The sequence below is a fragment of the Myodes glareolus genome, chromosome 7 (assembly GCF_982192425.1).
Source record: "Myodes glareolus chromosome 7, mMyoGla1.1, whole genome shotgun sequence".
NCBI classification, from domain to species: domain Eukaryota; kingdom Metazoa; phylum Chordata; class Mammalia; order Rodentia; family Cricetidae; genus Myodes; species Myodes glareolus.
The window spans coordinates 57,488,395-57,500,115 of record NC_142032.1 but is presented as its reverse complement, the minus strand read 5'-3'; the positions used below and the strand labels follow the sequence as shown (position 1 = coordinate 57,500,115).

Here is an 11,721-nt window from a genome sequence, read left to right as displayed (position 1 = left end):
GTAGGAAAAAATAGAGCCAAAAATCTAAGCAGGGAGAGAAGAATCAGAAATCTAGGATTAGCTTGTTCAGTGACTGTTTCAGGATCTAGCTGAAGATAAAGTTAGATTGTAATCTTGAGAATAATCTTGAGAAACAGGGAGTTGCCCCCTTGTGATCATCATTGGATTTTCGGAATTTTCTATGGCATTCTCCCTACCCCCTTCGGATTACTGGGCTGTGGTTTCTTCCCTTAAAAACCCCTTCTCCCAGTTACTCGGGGTTGAACTCCTCCCCTGCGTGGGTTATAAGTCTCGGCCCCAGTGCACTGGTTCCTCTCTTGTCGTGTGATTGCAGCAAAGACGGTCTCTCATGAGTTACGGGGGGGGGGGGGGTCTTGTTATCCTGAGACTTGAGTGAGAGTCTCCCCACACCGGGGGTCTTTCAGTGGCACGTCTTTAATCTCGGTGCTCAGGAACTACAGTCAGAGGGAATCTCTGTCAGTTTGAGGCCAGCCTGGTCTACACAGCTAGTTCCTCTCAAAACTAAAAAATAAAATAAAATAAAAATTAAAGGTAGAGAAAGATACCTGATGTCAACTTCTGCCACCTCCACGTAAGTCCCCCTCAAACACATATACTACATAGAGACACAAAGAAGAAAATAAAAAAATGATATATAGTAAATATTATTTCACTGTACCAGACTTTTGTTGTTTTTAGAAGGGATCGTATATAGGCCAGACTGGCCTCAAACTTGCTATGTGTCAGAGGGCAGTCTTGAACTCCTGATCCCCCGTTTCACCCCTGAGTTCTTGGACCACCAGTATGAGTCACCACGCCTGTGTAGCTAGTGCTAGGAATGGAACACAGATCCTTGTACACGCCAGGCAAGGTTGTACTAACTGAGCTACAGCCTCAGTCTAGAAGAAAAAAAACGAAGAAAAGAAACAGGACAGTTCCTGGAGGTGTTAGACGCCTGGATCTTTCCAGCCTTAGCTTGGCCTCAATATTCTAGCAAAGCCCACGGTTGGGTTAAGAGCCCAGGCTCTGGGAACCACCATCTCTAAGTGAGCTGTAGTCTTACTGTGCGAAGCTCTGCTCTCCTAAGTCCCCTCAGGCCGTTGTGTGGACTAACTGGGGTGTATAGGTCTGGAACCTTGTAAATGCTCAATTAAAGTGATTTGATGATGTTCATTGTGTTGTTGTTATTGTTGTTTTCAGTTTCTCTGGGTAGCCCTGGCTGTCCTGGTACTAACTTTGTAGGCCAGGCTGACCTCAAACTCACAGAGATCCACCTTGTCTCTGCCTCCTGAGTGCTGGGATTAAAGGCGTCTGCCGCCTTCACCCAGCTAATGGCATTCTTTCTTGTGTGTAAACCCTTTCTTGTAAATTTCCTCATCTGTAAAATGGGTTGTTTGGAAACTAACATGCATCATGGACTTGAAGTGAGGCTACCCACGGCAGCTCTCAGATGAGACTGGGGAGAGAAGACCGTGGTCTGGGCCAGTGATTCCCTGGAATTGTATTATTCGATTACCAAGGGGATTCCACACACCTGGAGCACCCTCTTTAAGCATTTTTGTTATTAATGTACACATTTCTGGGGCTAGAAAGTCATTTGTCACCAGCCTGATGACATGGTGGGAGGAGAGAACTGGCTTCTGAGGACTGTCCTCTGGTCTCTCCATTCACACCACACCTCACACACACACACACACACCCCACACACCCCAAATAGGTGTACAAGTGTCTTGACAACATGTCTGAATGTGCACCATGCACCATGAATGTGCCTGAAGAGGCCAGAAGAGGGAGCTGGATCCCCTGGAACTGGAATTCAGAGCACTGTGAGCTACTGTATTGGTGCTGGGAAAGGAACCTGGGTCCTTTGCAAGAGGAGCAAGTGCTCTTAATCCCTGATCCATCTCTCCATTCTCACACTTTCAAATTTTGTTTTATTATTTGTTTGCTTGAAACAGGGTCTCCTTCTGTAACCCAGGCTGCCGTTAACTCAAGATCTTCTTGCTTTAGCCTCTCAAGTACTGGGATTATGGGCATGCATCAACATGCTTTACCTATGTGTGCGTGTTCACGTGTGTGTGCACACGTGTGCAAGCACACACACATGCTTGAGCACAGAGGTCACTGGACAACTCTGGGTGCTGGTTTTCTACTTCCACCATGTGAGTCCTGGTGACTACACAGAGGGTCTCGGGCTCAGCTGTAAGAATGTGTGTTTATCCCCTGGACCATTTCATCAACTCATAAATAAGTCTTTAAAAAATTAAAAGTGAATCTCTGACCTTCAGCATCAGCCTGTCCCATAGCTCTGTTCTGAAGCAGACCCAGGTCTCTTTTTGTTGTTATTGTTTCTTACTGTGTAGCCCTGACTGGCCTGGAACTTACAGAGATCTGCCTGCCTCTGTCTCTTGAATGCTGGGACTAAAGGCGTGTTCTGCCATGCCTGGCTGCTGTTGAGACAGGGTTTCCTGCATCCCAGAATGGCCTCAAGCTTGAACTCCTGCTTCTTCTGTCTCCACCTCTCAAGCGCTGGGATTACAGGTGTGCACCACATACCAGTAGCTTTAGTGCAATGTACCCAGGCCCCTAGTGTTAAGACTCACACTCTTTTTCTGCTTAAAAGACTTCAGAACCATTAGCATGCTTATCTCAGCACATGTCGTCAGCTCAGATCTCCAGCCGTTGGTCCGGGATGTGCTCAGGGGTAAAGTGCTTGGCTGGAGATAGAGGCCTACCTTCTATCCTCTGCCCCACAAAAACTTAGGGCTGTGGGGCTAGGGTGTGGTCTGAGTCCAGAAGGTGCTGCTGACTCACTGAACCCTGCATTGAGCCCATAACTGGAAAGTACCCCCTTGTTGAACATTTAGTAATTTTTTTTTCACATTTCAAGATTTTATTCCCTCAGAGAAACCCTGTTTTGAAAAAAAAAATTATTCTCATAAGGCAGCCAAGGTGAAGCTCGAGCCGAGGGCCACAGGGCTCCGGACTTTCCTCTGGCGGGGGATGCATGTCAGGTGGAAGACTCCAGGAGTCACAGGGCAGGGGGGTTCGGCGGGGGCACACACTTGTAGGGCTAGAGATAGCATGGCAGGTCTTTCTCCATCGCCTGGGGCTCCTCCCCATGGGTCCATAGCGCTTCATCACGCAGCCATTTTTATCGATGAGAAACTTGGTAAAGTTCCATTTCCCAGCATGCCCCTGCCCTTGGGCTGGACTTTCATCCATTTCCACAGTGGGTGGCCATCGTCCCCGTGTACAACAGATCTTGTTGTACACGTCAAACTTGACATTGTAGCGTGCTGCAAACTCCTTGATTTCTTGATTACTTCCTGGCTCCAGCTTCCCGAACTGGTTGCAGTGGAAGGCCAGGATTTGTAAACCACACTCAGCATATCGGGCATGCACATTGACTAGCTGAGTGTAGTTTATGTCGGTTTTGCCTCATTGCGAGGCCACGTTGATGACGATGCACACGAAACCCTTGGACTTATCCAGGCAAATCATGTGCCCGTCGATATCCTTGGTTGAGAATTCGTGCACGTGAAAGACCCCCGATTAGGGGAGACTCTCTCTCGAGCCTCGGGATGACACGAACCCCCCCAGTAACTCACGAGAGACCGTCCTTGCTGCAATCACACGAGGTTTAATGACAAGACAACAAGACGACAAGACGAGGACCAGTGCACTGGGGCCGAGACTCATAACCCACGCAGGGGAAGAGTTCGACCTCGAGTGACCGGGAGAAGTAGTTTTTATAGGAAGAAACCACATAGCCCAGTAATCCGAAAGGGGGGCAGGGAGGATGTCACAGAAGATTCCGAAAATTCCAGTGATGATTACAAAGGGGCAATTCCCTGCCTCTCAAGATCATTCTCAAAGGTCGTAATCAGCTAGTTCCTATTCCGGTGATGATTACTAGGGGGTGACAATTACTAGGGGGGATCTCTTTGTTTCTCAAGATTACTCTCAAGATTACAATCCACCTTTATCTTCAGCTAGTACCTGGAACTCTGGAACTGGTTAACCTTAGATTTCTGATTCTTCTCTTCCTGCTAGATTTTTGGCTCTATTTTCCTGTTAGGGGGATCTGGATTTATCCAGGTCTTTCACACGGAGCTCAGGAGCGCACAGAGCGCCAATCATCATGGGATGCGCACATGGTGCCTGCGAGACCTGGAGCGCCAGAGCCCCGCTCAACAGCGCTGGCTTCTGTTTGTTTGTTTTTTGAGACATGATTTTGTGGGGGCCAGCCATGATAAGCTAAGTCTGGGCAGGTCACCCAAAGGAAGTTCTTTACTTCCAATCATTATCACCTGGGACTCTGGCCATCGATGAATTTAAATGGAGGCTGTAGTCTCAGTACTTTACTCTGAGACAATGCCTGGCAGACCGAGATTGCCTGACCCCCCACCCAAAGCAGACCATTCGAAGGAAATGCCTGGCATTCCAAGAGCTGTAAATAGAGACACCTGCCAGCTTACCTCAACAGGACATCCCTAGACAAATGGCAGCCAATCAGGGGCCCTAAACCTCAGAGATCCCTCACCCCCACCTCTACTACTATAAAAACCCTATTCTAATTGAGCTCGGGGCTCTCCGGATATTCCTATAAGTTGAACGTGCGGAGAGACTGAGTTTGCAATCTTGATTAAAATAAAGGCTCTTTGCTTTTACATATGGGACTCGGTCTCCTTTGTTGGCTTTTGTGGGGACCCCATGAATTTGGGCATAACAATTTTATATAACAACCCATGCTGGAACTTAACTAAATAGCTAAGGAAGACTTTGAACTCTTTTATTTTTTTTATTTTTATTTTTTCTTTTGAGACAAGGTCTATATAGCCTTTTGGTTGCCTTGGAACTCGCTATCTATATATGTAGACCAAGCTGGCCTCATACCTGGAGATCCGCTTACCTCAGCCTCCCATGTGTTGGGACTAGAGGCATGTGCCACCACCGCTGACTCTTTATAATATTTTTCAGATTTATTTTAGGTACGTGGGTATTTTGCTGGCATGTTTGTATGTGTACCACATGTGTGTTGGTGCCTGCTGAAGTCAGAAGAAGCAGTTCAGTCCCTTGGAACTAGACTTACAGATGATTTATGGACCACCATATAGGTGCTGAGAAATGAACCAGGGTCCTCTGCAAGAGCAGCCATTGCTCTTAACAGCAGAGCCATTTTTCCAGCCCCTCATCTTCCCATACCTAGATCTGAGTGATACCTCCCACTCAGACACCTTGGTGCTAGGTAAGGTGGGCTGTTCCTCTGGCAGTTCAACAATGTACACATCCACTTTAACCCTTTACTGAGCATTCCTGAAGGCCAGGAAATCATTATTTTTATCTTTGTGTCTTCAGGCCCAGACACAGTGTTAAATACTAGAGGCTGTTGTTACCCTTGCCACAGGACAAATTACTTGGGGGAGGACTGCAGTCCTTGGATGGGACCAAAATGTCTTCCTCTTTCTTTCTTTCTTCCTTCCTTCCTTCCTTCCTTCCTTCCTTTCTTTCTTTTTTTAAAGATTTATTTATTTATTTATTTATAGAGTATCCTGCCTGTAGGCCAGAAGAGGGCACCAGATCTCATTATGGGTGGTTGTGAGCCACCATGTGGTTGGTTGTGTTCTCAGGGGTGGTTGGGGCGGGGGCGGGGGGGGGGGGGGATTGAACTCAGAACCTCGGGAAGAGTCAGTGCTCTTAACCGCTGAGCCATCTCTCCAGTCCACCCCCATCCCCACCCCCCCTTTTTAAAGACAGTGTTACAGCCCTGTTTGGCCTGGAACTATGTAGAGCAGGCTAGCCTTAAACTCAGGAAGTCCACCTGCCTGTCTACTCAGTGTTGGGACGAAGTTTCTGCAGCACCACACTCTGCCCTCATTTGGTTTTACCCATTATCTCTCAGGCAGTTCTTACTGGTTCTGGAGCTAATCCCTTCACGGGTTTCATCTAAACCTCCAGAGAGCTTAAATGAAATTTAGTGGCTTAAAACAACATTAGGGGCTTAAGACAACACACTGTAATTATCTCTTTGTTCCTGTGGGTGGAGGAACTGGGAGTGGCTTAGCCTGGTGCCCGCCTCTCAAGGACTCCCACCGAGGTGGCCCAGAGCAACAGAAGTGCTTCAAACTCGCTGGATTATTAGGCCAAGGGCCTCAGTTTCTTGCCAGCTGTTGTCGCTTGATCCTCTCTTCAAAGAGCCTCTCACGACAGGACAGCTTGCGTCAGTCAGAGTGAGCAAGAGTGAGGCCGGAACTCAGGGGAAGACAGAGCCCGGCTACATGGGTGTAACATTGGGAGCGGCCATCACCGCTTTCCGCTGCCTTCTGTTTCTTAGAAGCAAATTGCCAGACCCGGCCTGCTGTCAGTGCGGAGGGCTGCACATGGAGGCTGTGCTATGTGATTATTTTTTAAATTTTTATTAGAAATTTAAATATATATGATATACTTTGTGTATATTCTCTCCCCTCCCCCACTCCTCCTAGATCTTCCCTCCCCCACTCAACTTTATTTTCTTTCTCTTTCTAAAACAAAAGTAAAAAGAAAACCAAAACAGACAAAAAGAAAATCAGTAATAGAAAACAAAACAAAAAGTGCACACACACAAAAAAAATCCATGGAATGTATTTTGTATTGACTCCGGGGCCTGGAGTGTGGTTAGCAGACCCAGTGCCATGGTCTGTGATTTTGTTTTGGTTTTGTCAACTTAGCACAAGCTAGAATCACCTGGGAAGAGGGGACCGCAGCTGCAAAAACATGTCCATCAGACCGGCCTGTGGGCAAGTCTGTGAGGGCATTGTTTTGATTAGTGACTGATGTGGGAGGGTCCAGGCCTCCATTTGTGGTGCCATCCCAGGACAAGTGGGCAGGGTTGGATAAAAAGAGCTGAGTGAGTTGACATCGAGGCAGTGAACCACGTCGCTCCCTGGTCTCTGCTTCAGTTCCTACCCCGATTTCCCTTCATGATGGCCTGTGTCCAGGATGTGTAAGTCAGATAAACTGTTTCTCCCCAACTTGCTTTCTGGTCATGGTGTTTATCACGGCAGTGGGGGGCAAATGAGGACAGAGGTGAACACCAGCAGCCTGGTGTACCTGGGGCCGTCCTAGATAGGCCATTGCAAGAGTTTAGAACTCCAAACCCAGGGCACTGCTTAGGTCTAGGGTCTTGCTCTGTTTTGTTGTCTATGGTCTGGAACTGTGTAGCCTCAGCTGGCTTTAGACTTGAAGGATCCTCCTGTAGCCATCCTTTCAGGAAGAAGACTCCTGGGGAGACACTAGTGCTATCAGCCACTGAAATCACAGACCTCAAAGGAATCTGGGTGGAGGGAAAGGTTGAAGGCGTGGTGCTAGCAGAGGAGAAGCCCACCTCCCAGGAAGGGATTTCACAGAGCTGTGACAGTTTATCTGACCACTCCTGGCTCGGGTCAGATGCTAGGATGACAGATGTGAACCACCAGCCAAGCTAGTTTCCTTAGTTCAGACAACGGATCTACATTTCTGGTTTTTATTTTTTTTTTATTTTTTTATTTTTTTTTAAATTATTTATTTATTATGTATACACTATTCTTTCTGTGTGTATGCCTGAGGCCAGAAGAGGGCACCAGACCTCATTACAGATGGTTGTGAGCCACCATGTGGTTGCTGGGAATTGAACTCAGGTCCTTTGGGAGAGCAGGCAATGCTCTTAACCTCTGAGCCATCTCTCCAGCCCCATTTCTGGTTTTTAAATGTTCACAGAAAAGATGGGATGGTTCTCAGGTTCCACACTACCCTATCACCTTGGTGACAAATGCTTCTACCCATCAAGCCTTCCCACAGGCCTCCACCTCATCACATGGGGTGAATCAAAGTGAAAAGTAAACAATCACATCTTTACTGAAAAAGTCCTCTGAAAAGCAGGGAGGAGAGCACTTGGTGCTTAAGGTTTCCCGTGTGGGAGGGGACTTACCTTACAGAGCCAAAACTAGGCCTGTTCTGATAGGGGCTGGTGTGGGTTGTGTCCTGGGGGTTGGTGTGGGTTGTGTCCTGAGGGGCTGGTGTGGGTTGTGTCCTGAGGGGCTGGTGTGGGTTGTGTCCTCAGGGACTGGCGTGGGTATGGCCTGCTTCCTAAGCTTCTTCCTCACCTGGGTGCCCAAACTGCCTTAGTTAACAAGTACAAGAGCATTCTCTGCTTAAGCCCACTGCAGAAACAGGTCTGGGCAGAGGCCAGAGAAACTGTCTGTACAACCAGGTCCCAGGCACTCCTTATCTTACAGGAGATCTTGGGACTGCATTGTTCAAAATGCTTCTGGATTTAAGAGGGTGTGCTTAAAGATGCATACTTCGAAACAAAGCCCTTTGTTTGAAGTCTATTCTTTTTCACCTCATGTTTTTCCAGGTGACCCAAGGTGGTTGTCGACTGGAATACAAAAGAAGCACAGTCCAAGAGTCCAGGCTGTGGATCAAGAGAGAGGTCATGTCTGTTCTGGGAGCCTCAATGTTCACATCTGTCAAATGGGCACAGCATTCTTTCATACTTGACAGGATTACTAGGTCAACCACAGGGGTTGTGGCTGAGTGAGTCGGAGATTTGGCCCTCTTCTCCATCTCATTGTGACATGTGACGTGTGGCAGTGACACGGTGACTGGTGAGCTGTCTACCACAGGCTTTGTGCACTTGAGCATCAAAACAGCAATGTGACAGGGCAGAAATTTCATGTTCACTGTGGTGAAAGAGATGGTATGGTCACCCCCAATAAGATTGGGAGGCAGAAGCTGGTGGATCTCTGTGAGTTTGAGGTCAGTTTGGTCTACAAGAGCTAGTTCCAGAACAGGCCCCAAAGCTACAGAGCAACCCTGTCTTGAAAAAGGGGGAAAAAATTGGGAGGCACTTTGGAGGTTACTGTGGAGGGCCACAACCACATTCTCCATTGCTTCAAGGGACAAAGGTAGAGATTGACCTCTGTGACCTCAAGGTGTAGTAGTACACGCCTTTGGTCCCAATGCCTGGGAGGCAGAGACAGGCAGATCTCTGTGAGTTCAAGGTGATGTAGCACACGCCTTTAATCCCAGCGCATGTGCTTGGTAACTCTCTACTGCTGCGACCCTGCCTACTTCCGAGGCATCATCTGGGATAATGGGCAGCGGACCAATCCAAGAGTGACACGTCAGAAGCGAGGACTGTTTCCTTTATAAGGGCTGGGTTCCCCTCATTCTGGGTCTCCGCTTTGGAAGCTGATGCTCTCCCTCTCAAGACGCATTAAAGCTTTACTGCAGAAGAATCCTAAGTGCTCCGCGTCGTTCTTGCGGACGAGAAGGCAGCGCGGGACAAGTTACTGTCTACCCTTTGCTTGTTGGGAGCCATATATTTAGAGGAAAGAGGGAGGATCTAGGAATTGGCAGAGTCAATTGTAGACCAGGTTGGCCTCGAACTCACAGAGATCTGCCTGCCTCTGTCTCCTGAGTTCTGGGATTAGAGGCATGCACCACCACCTCCTGGCTGGTTAGAACATTTTGCGGAGATGGGAATGTTTATGCCAAAGACCCAGAGCAGGAGGAGACTTAAAAGAATGGGACTGGGCGGGGTGGGGGCGCAACAGGGTTAAAAGAACCTAAAAAACACAACAGGGGAAACATTGAGATTTAAGTTCCCTCCAATCCAAAAACTATACCTGGCAAAGGCACAGGACAGCCTTGCACACTGCACAACTGATGCAAACTTATGGGGCAGGTGGGAATCACACCCTAACCTAGGGACTCTGCAGGTGTCAGGGAGACAAAGCAACCTCCAAGAGATCAGAATGAAAACTCAGGTTAGATCGACTTCATTAACCTGGATCAAGACTTCTAAAGCCAGGCATGCCTTTAATCCCAGCACTCAGGAGGCAGAGGTAGGTGGATCTGAGTTCCAGGCCAGCCTGGACAACACAGAGTGAGTTCAAGGACAGTCAGGGCTACACAAAGAAATCCTATTCCCCCCCCCCCCCAAAAAAATGATAAGCAAACAAACATACAAACAAATAAATAAGAGTCTGATATCAGGTGATTCATTCTGAATGTATTTTAAGCCAACTATGATTTGGAAAGACATTTCTTGGTGTAACATAATCCTCGGTGCACAAGGAAGTGTAATTACATCAAAACTCAGCTCAGGGTACTTGTTATTTCCCCCAGAAGATGGGTTCTAGAGATAGGCCACCTGTACTAGCTTAAGAGCCTAAGGTCCGGCCTGGATCAGTCAGACAGATAGGGTAGAGGTCATTGGCACTACAGGCAAGTCTGGTCCTGGTTGTGGGAGCTTGGGGGAGCCTCTGGCTATAAGAATCATTTAGATTACCAGCCACCTCCAGTCCTGGTTGTAGGAGCTGGACGTAGTCTAGTCCAACAGATAACACAGCACCAGCTCTTAATCACTTCCAGTTCTCAGCTTTCTAGAACCTAGAACAAAATGTTTGTTTTTCTTTTTTACATTTTTCTCATCCTATGTGCTTAACATTCCTGGTTTCTCTGGAGATCTATGGATGCAAGGACCTTTGTGCTATGCTCTCAAACTAACCCATGTCTGATTTGTCATGGACTGGTGGGACACTGCTATGGACCCAGTGACTTCCTGAGGGCCACCTTTGCCTCATTTTCATGAAGGCCCAGAATGGCTTAGGAGTACTGCTATATGGAAACCAACTTCAGAGACCCAGTAGTGTGGCCTGGGTCCCTTGAGGACCTGGAGAAGGCAAATAGTGAAACGAGAAGAACCAGGGTTTGCCCACTGTTCTTCCAGAAAACCTGGGTTGAATTCTCAGCCACCACATGGCTCTTATAACCTCCTGTAACTCCAGTTCCAGGGAATTTTTTGCCCTCTTCTGACTTCTGGGAACACTAAGCAAAACAACCATATACATAAAATGATAATAAAATAATGCTTTAAAAAAGAAGAGTTGGGCGGTGGTGGCGCATGCCTTTAATCTCAGCACTTGGGAGGCAGAGGTGGCGGATCTCTATCAGTTCAGGACAATCTGGTCTACAGATCGAGTTCCAAGGTAGGCTCCAAAGCTACACAGAGAAACCCTGCCTTGAAAAAAACAAAAAACGACAAAGAGAAAGAGAGAGGGAAAAGCTATCGCTCAATGGCTCCTCTCACGTCAGCTTGCTTGCTCACACCTCAGACTTGACCTGGCATGTTGCAGGGTGTTGGCTGCAGTTGGTCCTTCCTTCTTCAATACAGAGGTCTGGACTCTTCTGTTCTACGGGCTTCTCTGCCTCTCTGCCAGTTTCATTTACTCCAATTCACTTAACTACTTATCACGGACTGGTTTCTCTTTATCAGGAAACTACTGTTTGTCAAACTCAACTTTTCAAGAGGCTCTATTTTCAAGTGAGCAGGGGTTAGAAGACAAAAAGCACACCACTCTCCAGTTTGTCTTTGTGGAAGACAAAGAAGCTAGATGGCCTTACAGGAGCCCCTGCGATGCTAGGCACACTTCCTCCCTCCCTCCCTGTCCTGAGTCCATATCCTATGTGTCACAGACAAACTCCTAGCCAAACCTGCCTAGGCCAGGCTCTGCACTTTTGTCTGATCTTGCTTTCTGTTGAAATCTCTTAGGATTCCAGACAAGTTTCCTAAGAACTCGAACTCAACAATCAGTTGTGGGTTGGTCAGAAAGTATGAAAAAAAAAATCAATAAAAAGCTTTCTGGGCTCCACCCCAGATTTCCAGGCACATAATCTCTAAGAGTGGGTGTGAGC

The 11,721-nt window shown here is 47.6% G+C and overlaps 1 pseudogene; it reads right to left on the bottom strand.

Annotated features, from left to right (window-relative positions):
- Positions 1 to 3,038: 3,038 nt before the first annotated feature.
- LOC125415872 (phospholipid hydroperoxide glutathione peroxidase GPX4-like) lies at positions 3,039 to 4,159 on the bottom strand (annotated as a pseudogene).
- Between the last annotated feature and the right edge of the window lie 7,562 nt (positions 4,160 to 11,721).